This window comes from Microtus oregoni, unplaced genomic scaffold (genome assembly GCF_018167655.1).
Source record: "Microtus oregoni isolate MIOR12 unplaced genomic scaffold, Mior012 000027F_ref0000203, whole genome shotgun sequence".
In the NCBI taxonomy this organism is placed as follows: domain Eukaryota; kingdom Metazoa; phylum Chordata; class Mammalia; order Rodentia; family Cricetidae; genus Microtus; species Microtus oregoni.
Genome location: NW_024543086.1, coordinates 4,467,342 through 4,478,071, shown reverse-complemented (window position 1 = coordinate 4,478,071; position 10,730 = coordinate 4,467,342). Strand labels below are relative to the sequence as shown.

Genomic DNA, 10,730 nt, shown 5'->3' with positions numbered 1-10,730 from the left:
GAAAGGGCAGGCCACAGTGACCTAGACTACTCCAGGAACAAATGACCTGTGGTCCAGATTTGTGTGTCGGCTCAGAACCCCACCCACCAATACATGCTTTGCCTCTTCCTTAAATGCATGAAAAGCTCATTCTCTTTACAAAAGAATTTTTGAGGTGATGAAAATACACACTACTGAATTCGAAAACACCGAGAGACCAGATTCGATTTAATTCTAATTAGCTGAGTTTTTGTTTTTAAACTGTCACTGTTCTTAGTTCCCGTGAGCTAAAAGGGGAAGAGGGCGTTTGAAGGCAGGTTACAGTCACTTCATGCCTTCAGAATTTACAGCCATGTAAGGAATTGGCCCACTCCCCCTGAACATAACGATAAGCAGGGCTTACCAGAGCAAGCGATTAATCATCTCATAGCAGTTTTACAAATCTGGGGAGGGAACAAGGAGTCAGAGTTGTTAGGCGCTTATGTTTTAAGGATTTAGAATGGGTTTCTCAAAGTTTTCCTTAGCCTTCACATACGAAGAAGTCTATCTGAGCCCCTTCAGGTGGCTGGGAACCAAACCTGGGTTCTCTGTAAGAGTCATGGCTCCAGTCCCATCTCAAGGGTTTTAACCCAATATCTCTTCTTGCTTTGTTTAGCTGCAAACTAGATGCTTGGCATGGCCTGGTTCTGTTTTCACCACCACAACGAGTAAAGTTTGTTAATCACCAACTAAAACACTTAAATGCTACACCATCATTGGCACAGTAACACTTCCTGAGGAAGTTCTTGTTTGATGTTAGAAAAACCATGTTACCAGAGGTCTAATAACCTAGCTATTATCAGAAAATAAATAATAGTAGCCAAGTGTTTAATAGTATTTCTCAAAAAGAGTATTGTAGTGGAACAGTTTTTGGCCAACCTACAAGATGATTTCAATTCATCTTTTGGCTGTTTCTTTCTTGTTTTGTTTGCTTTTCTGGAGGTGAGTATCAAACCCAGAACATTACATGTGCTAAGCAAGTGCTCTTTCACGGAACTACCTCTCCAACCCTTTGTTTGTTTGAGACAAGATCTCCATATTTAGCCCTGCTGGCCTCAAACTCTTCATTCTTTGGCCTTGACCTTTCAAGTTCTTGGATTACAGGCATACATCAACATGGCAAGCCATCCAAGTTTATTTCTATTTATCCAAACCTTCATGAAATGAAAAATACAGTTAAGAAAAAAAAAACTGGAGGGCCAGCTAGATAGTTCAGGGATCAAGGAGGTGTTGTGTGAAGTTTTACTCTTGCCTTTTCGTGGGGCCCACCATCCACCTCCCAAATAAATTACACACGGGAGGCTTAGTCTTAGTTAGAAATGCCCCGCCTTAGCTTGGATTTTTTTCTTGCCAACTTTTCTTAACTTAAATTATCCGGACTACTTTTTGCCTCTGGTCCTTTTCCTTTTCTTACTTCTGCATATCTTCTTTTCACTCTTACTCGATAGCTGGCTGGGTGGTTGTGTGACTGGCCCTTGGTGTCCTCCTCCCCTTGTTCTCTCATTGCTCCTCTCCCCTTTCTTGATTCTCTTTCTATTTGTACTCTCTGCTTGCCAGCCCCACCTGTCCTTGCTCCTGCCTCGCTCTTTATTAGACCATCAAGAGTTTTAGAAAAGCAAAGAATCACAGTTTCACACGGTTAAACAAATGCAGCATAAGCAAAAGCAGCATGACTTAAAATAAAATTCCCCACAAGGAGGCTGCCACCCAGCCTGAATTCCATTCCTGTGTCCCATGTAGAGAGAACCAAACCCTGCAAGTCTTCTGCCCCCGACTCCTGTGTGTGAGAAAGAGTATTACGCTCTCATGAAGTACAAAATGAATTTAAAAAATTTTAAAACACTTAGTAGGGATTGAATTGTATAATTATTCCTTTCTCTTAATAAAGGGACTGAACTCTTGGTGACTAGGAATGAATGCAGAGTTGACCTAGAAAAGGGCTCACAGCAGCTTACAGCAGCCAAGATAAGAAGCTATCTGTCATTTCTCCCTGGAGCCTCTCCTAACCCAGAGTAAGTGATTCTTGCCCTCTCCCAGTGTCTTTTCATTAATAGATGATCTGTAGAAGGCCTGGTATATGGTTGGTTGCCAGGTATAAAAGACTTAAAAGAAATAGCCAGCTTTACAAAATTAGATGCAAAATTGCAGATATCACTATTGCCATCATGATTTTGTAAGAACAAAGAACATTTCCCTTTCTAAATCCATTATCGTTGCTATCCTGGTTATCTCAGCTTTTTTGAGAACTGTTGAATACCTTTTCCTCTCAAGTCATTTTTCTTTCTCTAGTGACTGTCTTATCCTCTCTCATAAGGCTCTGGAAGACACACACACACACATACACACACCTACCTCCTTGTTTTTTCCCCCATGCTAAAAAGGGACTAGAATCTTCCCTAACATAGGCTGTCAACTAAGCCTGGCAAATTACATCTCTTCTCTATTCTGCTTGCTTCCCCAAAGCAACCATTTAAAACTTCTATCCCACTCAGACTTCAAAACTTCAGTTACTGCCTTGTTCTAGGCAGGTGGCATTGTCCCAGATTTTTGGAGGTCCTCTCCAAACCTTTCACATCTATAAACTAAGCCCTGCCTGTCCCTGTCTTCACTTCTTTTGTTTCTGAATGAATTGAGACAGCTCCCTTCTACCCCAAACCCACTCTTGTTCTATGCTCTGGCTCCATCCTTCTCAGGAAACCTTCTGTAAATCCAGTGTCCCTCTTCTTTATAGTTTTAACTTCTTTCATGGGCGGTTTCCGTTCAGTGAGCAGTGTGTCTCAGTGTCTCGCCACCATCATTACCAGCCTTTATACCGCAGGTTAGGACTCAAAGCATTTGTTTGCACTTGTCTAAATATTAGTTATTACTAAGTGTAAGCTACTCTTCAGCATGTCTTTGGAACATCATTAAAGGGACAGCCTCAGCCACTGTCCTGTAAGCCTTGTGAGGAAACAGATGATGCTCTGTTCATTTACAGTCTTCATCTTAGAGCCTAGCATGAAGTCAGCTAAAGTGGAGGCTCACAAACTATGTAATGAATTAGGAATAACAAATGGTAAACAATGAGTATCTAATACGACACATGCACGCACTACTATATGTCAATGAGGGATTAAAGGAGTGTAAGGCTCGCTGCTTGGAATGTGATAAGTATCATGTTGGCAGGTTCTAGCATTTATGTGATTCAGTTTTTCGTTACTGGAGCAAAATACCCAAGACAATCAACTTGAAACCAGGAAAGGCCCATTTGTGCCCAGTTCCAGAGGTTCACCACGTGACTGCTTGTCCCCACTGATCTGAGCCACTACTGGCACACAGGGTGTAAGAGAAAGTGATCTCTTCACCTGCTGGAAGCAGTAAAAATGACCTGCGAGTTGACTTTCTAGATCCAAAATAGCAGCCTTTAAAAAATATATTAAAATCAGATGTTCTTACCACAGTTAACTTTAGTGAGTATACTTGAAAATATCTTATATGCATTAAAAAATGTGTATATGTATATACAGTTTGTATGTGATTTTTTAAAAAGAAACAAAGGTTTGTTTTGTTTTAGATAAGATCTCACTATGTATATCAGGTTGGCCTGGAACTTATGAACTGCCTGCCCCCACCTCCTAAGTGCTGCAATTGCAAGCGTGTGCCATCATGTCTGTGTACAATTTAAATACAAGCATAATAATAGGTTCACAAAAGGTTGCAAAAAAGTCAGTTACATTCCTTACTCTTTTTGGCTTACTAATTACGTCTTCTTTACATGTAGTACTTACTTGTGCATATAGTTCTCCATCTCTTTATCCTATGTAAGGTTATTCAGCCACAACTTGAGTCAAGATCCAGAACTGTCCCATCACCATGCATGTCACCTGTGCTAATCTGTTACACCACCCCTATTCCTCTGAACCCCTGACCAGAATGGTAAGACGATGAAAGCATACAGTATAAGCCTTTTGAAATTATAAGAGGGTCCCAGACCTTAGCAGGTCTCAGATCTTAACACAACTGCCACCATGATGGAAGTACTATTCAGGCTAGAAGACTCAGCGTGTAGACAGTAACACCTCCCATAACAAAAACAAAGACCTAATTCATCAGAGTTCACCATTCTGGGAAAGTCCCTAAATGTACTAACTTTGCTTTCTGACTTCTACAGTTCTGCTTTTAGCTAACTGTTCTTGCTAACTGAAGTGTGTCAACCAAAGATGTGGGTTTTTTATGCTTAAGAGCTCACCCCGAGGAAGGTTCAGGACTATTTTGTGATCCCAAATACCTACTGTAGTTGAGGGTGGGTTAAAAAGGAACACTGGCCTAACACCATGTTTGAGTAGTCTTCCCTGGTGGATAATCCACACAAAATGCCCTTTTTATTCCACACAAGGCCTTGAGATCCATTGTAACCAGTACTTTCTTTCTTGACCGTGAACCACTAGTGTAGATTTATCACAGTTTAACCATTGGAGGTTTTGGTTATTTCCAGTTGTGTGGGTTTTAGGAGTGAAGTAGAACATTTGGATGTGGTTGTTGATATGTTAAGGCTTAATGACTTACGTTCTTTTTTGGCCTCTTTTTGTTGTTTCTGTTTTTCCTTATCTCTCTCTTGTTTATTTAAATGTTGAGTGGAATTTCATTATGATTTGTACATGGAGCATTTGAGCCTGGGCATACATTTTCGTGTGTGTGTGTGTGTGTGTGTGTGTGTGTGTGTGTGTGTGCATACATATTGTTTGTGGTTTTTTTTGTTTCTGGGGGGTTTTGGGGTGTTTTTGTTTGGTTATTTTTGTTTTGTTTTGTGGGGGTTGTTTGGTTGGTTGGTTGGTTTTTCCAGACAGGGTTTCTTTGTCATGGGATTAGCTCTATAGACCAGGCTGGCTTTGAACACTTGGAGATCTGCCATGCCTCTGCCCCCAAGTGCTAGGATAAAAGACGTGCTCTGCCACTACCCCACCACCAGTTTATAGTCATTGTAACCGTCTCTTGTTGTGTATCAGTAGCTCTATGGAACAATGTTATGATATTTGTTTCTATCACCGAACAAAATTTAGAAATTCCCAGAGAAGTCTATGGTATCTTTTCATGTTTTGCGATTTCTGTTATTTTTCTACCCTTCCAATATTCAAGATTCTCTTTATCTCCTCTCTCTCTCTCTCTCTCTCACACACACACACACACACACACACAATTCTTTTACTGATTCTTTGGGAATTTCACATCATGCGCCCCAATACCACTCATTTCTAAGTTCTCCCAAATCTTTCCTCCGCCCTTGTAGCCTCCCCCCAAAAGAAAAATTTTTAAAAATAATTAAAAGAAAAACACACTTCCCTCCTCTGTCTTTTCTGCCTCTCTATCACATATTCTTTTGTTGTAGTGGCAAGCTGCAGTGAGTCGTGCAGTATACCCTCTTCCAACCAGTGTTATTTGCAAATGTTTATTGCAATGAGTGGTTGGTCTGATCCAGTGCCCTGGCTTCTAGGACACCATCAATACTAAACCCTCACTGAAACGTCAATATCCTGCTGTCGCCCCGAGTCATGGTGACCCCGTAGCTGTGGGTCCACAGGACCAGTCCCTTCACACATCCCAGCAGGTCATATATGGGATAGCTATTGGGGTGAGCCAACTCAAAGCCCTGGGTGTGGGTCTGGGTTGTAGCTGTGTTGGTCACTGACAATCTCTACCAGGACTTCCTGTTCAAGCAACAGTCAGTGTTGTCACTCCTTTTAAGGTAAGTTGGGGGGGAGCAGTACTCTCAGGGCCATCAAGGGTAAGGGCCAGCTCTCCTGTACCCACGCCACTGGAGCCAGTTCTCCCAGGAGGAGGGTGGGCAGCTCGCCGTCTAAGGCAGTTGGCAAAGGGCAGAACCAGCTTTCCAATGTCCCAGCTTTCTCATGGCCCCTGGTAGCAAAAATGGCCACAGACATCAACACAGACCCCAGCTATGGTAGGACCACAGTCCCAGACTTGGCCTTTGGCCTCAGATCAGGCCCAGACATCACCATAGCCCTAGATGGCAATGCAGCCCACTCGATTGGTATGGTCCTGGTGGCAGCATGGCCCTCGGACACCAATGTAGCCTCGGGTGGCAGCTCAGATCCCAGGCATCCCCATGGCTTTTGCTAGTAGCACTGGCCACAGACACCATCACAGACCCTGACTGCAGTAGGGCCGTGGACCCCACACATGGCCCTTGACTGCAGCTCAGACCTGGACGTCACCATGGCCTCGAGCATCAGCGCAGGCCACTCAGATTAGCATAGCCCTGGCTACAGCATGACCCTCAGACATCAGCATGGTGTCAGGTGGCAGCCCAGACCACAGGCATCTGTATAGCCTTCTGTGGTCACACAGCCCCAGACATCAACACAACCCCAGACATGCTGCCCTCAGTGACATCATATGGCCCCAGGTGGCAGAATAGGCCACCCCACACATATCAGACAGCTTCTCCCCGCCTTCACATCTTCAACTCCTCTCCTCTCCACAGAGCCTGAACCATTCCACTTCTCCTTGGCTCCGATTTCTCTACCACATACCTGCTCGTGGCCGTGGCACCCATCAGCCCAGGCCTGTGACTGTCTTCCGCCTGCCTTCTGCCACTGGGCTGTGGGGGCACCAGGTTATCTTCTTTCTTGATAGAGTCCTTTGGAAGCCATTTTCTTAGGTAGTTCATCATGGCCAGGTAGGCATGACAATAGAAAATCCGTGAGAGCGGAAGCAAGGAGAGGACTGATCACATTCTCATTTACACACAGGAAGCAGAGAAAGGACCGGGAAGGGGTATAAAACCATAAACCCTTCAAAGCCCTTCCCAAAGGATGCAACTTCCTCCACAAAGGATACGCTTCCTAAAGGATGTATAATGTCCCTAAACAGCCCTGCTCGCTGGGGTCAAGTGTTCACATTCCTTTATTATTCAGAATGCCACAACATCTACTGATTATTTGGGTTTTGTTGTTGTTGTAGTTTTATTTTTTTTTTTCATTCGTGTGGAAGTTCTCCAAAGTGCTGGGTGCTGAACCCCATCTTATTCGAGCCTGAACATTTTGGAGACTCTACATCTTGCTAAGGCAGGTCTGGATCTCACTTCAGCAGGCCTTCTATGACAGAGCTGGTAGGCAAAGTCAGATGCTATGGTACGACTGCCCCCATGGACAGCCCAGGTTTGGGGGAGGGAGGGTAGGTATTTCATTCCTGTTGGGCAGAGCAGCAGGATTGAGCTCATTTCCTTATCAGACCTCAACTGTTACCTTCTTGCTCGGAAAAGGATACAGATTCCTCTTTATTGCTCCTCCCTTGGCTCTACTGAAACTTCTCAGAGTGTGGAGGATAGCTGTTGATGGTAAAAAATTGCTGAGGTTCTGGCTTCCCATTTGACCTTCTCGGCAACCGTGCTGGAGACAGAGGATTGGGCACCTTAAAGCCTATGTATTTGAAGGGCTAGCCTTCCCCTCTTCACACGTACACACACAGGCACAGGACTGCCGCCTCCAGTGTGACGGCTGGAATGTGGCCATGTACCACAGTTCCAAGAACACTCTCACGTTGAGTCGTTTTCTCAGAACACTCTTAGACTCCGCTTATACTCAAGGATAATATGTATTCCAGTAAAAGGCTACAAATAAAAGCAGAGCAAGGAAAATACTCATGAAATACAAAGTGACCAAGCCCAAAGAGTCCAAGGACTCTCTAGTAGCTGCTGTCCTCACCACTGTGACAAAGCACCAGGCATAACGACCGAAGGGAGGGAGGATTTTTGAGGGCCTCCAGTTTCATAGGCTTCCACCTGTCATCTTTAGCCCTACTGACATGGAGGGCAAAGCATTGTGGCAGAGAGCATGGAGCAGAAGCCCTGCGGAGAAGAAGCAGAGAGATAGAATGGTACAAGTTAGCAGGTTTAACCTCCTAAGAGGTTAAACATCTCCAGTGCTCTCCTCCAGTCAGGCTCCCAATCTAAGAAGTTTCCAGAACCTCCAAAAATAGCACTGCCAGCAGGGGATCAAGCACTTAACAGAGAGCCTGTGCGGAGCATCTCCTGTTTAGGCCATGGCAATGCCGGCGGAGCCACATGGGAAGTTCTTTCTTCTAATTACAACAGGTACAGGGTGCCTACCTGTAGGAAGTTTGTTAGAGACTCCTGCTCAAAGGGCTCGGGGAAGAGTAGGTAATCCTGTCTAGTTTTTTGTTTGTATGTTTTGGGGGTTTTGTTTTGTTTTTGCCAGCTTGATACAAGCGTGGGTTTTCTGGGAATAGGAACCTCAAATAAGAAAATGTAGAGGATTTTCTTGGTTGATGATTGATAGCGGAGGGCCTAGTCCACTGTGACTGTGCCTCCCCTGAGCAGGTGGTCCTGGGTATATAAAAAAGGAAGCTGAGCAAGCCATGGGGAACAAGCTAGTGAGCAGCATTCCTCCATGCTGTCTGCTTTAGTTCCTGCCTCAAGGGTCTTGCTTGAGCTCCTGTCCTGTCTTCCCTTAGTGATGTCCTGTCACATGGAAGTGTCAGCCAAACAACGCTTTCCTCAAAAAGTTGCTTTTGGCCATGATGCTTATTACAGCAGTTGAAAAGCTGAGACATAGGCCATACAGATCGCACTGACTACCAAATGTCCAAAGTCTCGAACTCTCAAAATAAACGCAGGTGCGCAGTGCCAGCAGCGCTGTTTGCCAAGGCTGGCATGGTAAGTCCTGCCTTACCATTAATGGAAAATTCCATATCCAGGCAGGAAGTTTTCGAGTATTAACAAAGCACCAACTTCGCAAAAAGGACTTCAAAATGAAAATAAAACATGCATATTAGTATATAAACATAGTCGCAAATATAGGGTCAAGAGTTACCAACAAGAAAGGAAAAATATTTTATTATACTTGTTCTAAAGGAATGCATTTCTTTAAATCTACAAAAAATACTTAATCATTATAAAAAATGAATTCATGTTTCTGGCTTAACATTTCAGGGTGTGTGTGTGTGTGTGTGTGTGTGTGTGTGTGTGTGTGTGAAATGAAGATTTCAAGGTTAAAATGGTTTCAGAGTAGGAGATCTAGACTCACTTAATCTCACCACTGCATTTTGTATCAAAAAAAAAAAAAAAGCAAAGACGGTAGCAGCTGAAAAGGAGACAAAGCCCAAAGCGTTGACAGTGGAGGTGATCTGAGCACTGAATGAAAACGCCCTCTTTGGGAGAGGGAACTCTTTCCTCGATGCCGCAGCCCTAGCAAGCAAAGATTTCCGTGACACATATTCTCTTAAACCAAATGACACAATCTTATCACTTTTTTCGGGGGGCGGTTGAGACAAGGTTTCTCAGTAGCTACAGAGCCAGTACTGGAACTCACTCCGTAGACTAGGCTGGCCTTGAACTCACAGAGATCCACCTGCCTCTGCCTCCCGAGTGCTGGGATTACTGCCTGGCAAATGACACAGTCTTGACTGAAATATGAGTGCAAAGAAGATTTTTGATGAACTTGTAAAAATAAAATTTGTAGTTGAATATCATGCTGGTGACTCAAAAGTGGACTTGGTAGATTAATCAACCGATACACAGCACCGTCGATCTTTCATGTCATTGGGATGGGTGGATTCATGGAAATCCTCAAGAGGAACGCCACCAGGGCCCCTGTGGATGCTCGGTACTATGAGAAGGAGCAGCCATCAGGAACTTGTGCTGCACAAGTTGCTGGTGGCAACAGGTCCCTTATCGCTAATCTTACAGCTCCCAATTGTTAACAAAATGAAACGCATGTATGTTTGGAGAAAATCTGGATTTTGGTAGGAAAAGCAAGCTTATTAGACAGCGGCCTTTTTTCTTGTAACTTTCCCAAAGCCAGTATTGAAGGTGGCTTACTATGCTCGCAAGAACAACAGGCTCTTCACTCAAAATCTGTCTTCACCAGGTAGAGGCCAGACCTGTGTGGAATCCTTGATGAAAGTTGGACTTCATGTGCTTAACCTTTTTGGAAATGAAATGAAAGCTGCCAGCTTTGGTAGGGTTTTGAGCAAAGCGTTTGAAGCTGCAGCCTTTAAAAAGATAGAGGCATGAGCTCTTTCAAAGGTGGACAGAGGCAGCGAATCCTGACCTTCACCCGTGGCCGAGATGGTACTAGAACGCTACACACAAGTCACTGCTGTTGCTGTCTTGACTTAAAACCAGAAATTGTTGACATGGAGCTGGCGATGCCTCTGTGGGGGGTTTTCTCTCCCAGCTGTTCTCTGACAAACCCCGACCGAACAATGCATCTGTACTGAGTACTATGCACCAAACATTATCGATGACTGACTGACTATGTGTTTCTTGAGAAGCCAGGCCGCCACTGCTGCTGAATGAACAGAAACCCCAGGCTGGGAAACACAGACACCGCTGTGACTGCTTCCTGACAGCTCCCACAGGGAAGAAGGACGTGATCGGCCACTGTTCCTTGCTGTGATTCCATCTTAGTTCAGTGCGCAGAACGGCTCCCAGAACCTTCGGTCTCTCCAAAACCCATAAAGATAGATTTATTTCTAGTTTGTTAGTGCCTTTTAAGTGTCAATCGGGCATATAACATTTTAATAGAAATTTTTACTTTTATTGCTTTGCAAATTCATCTGTATTTAGTAAGCTGGTCAATTTTTTATATTGCTGCTCTAAATGCAGGAGCAATTTAATGTAAGACTTTTAAAGGGATTAAGCGTAACAACATCAATCTTTAGCCTTTTATATAAATATATTTAATTTAGAG

The 10,730-nt window shown here is 44.0% G+C and overlaps 1 pseudogene; it reads left to right on the top strand.

Annotated features, from left to right (window-relative positions):
• The first annotated feature begins 6,686 nt into the window (after positions 1 to 6,686).
• Positions 6,687 to 10,172, top strand: LOC121463978 (annotated as a pseudogene).
• The last annotated feature ends 558 nt before the right edge of the window (positions 10,173 to 10,730 follow it).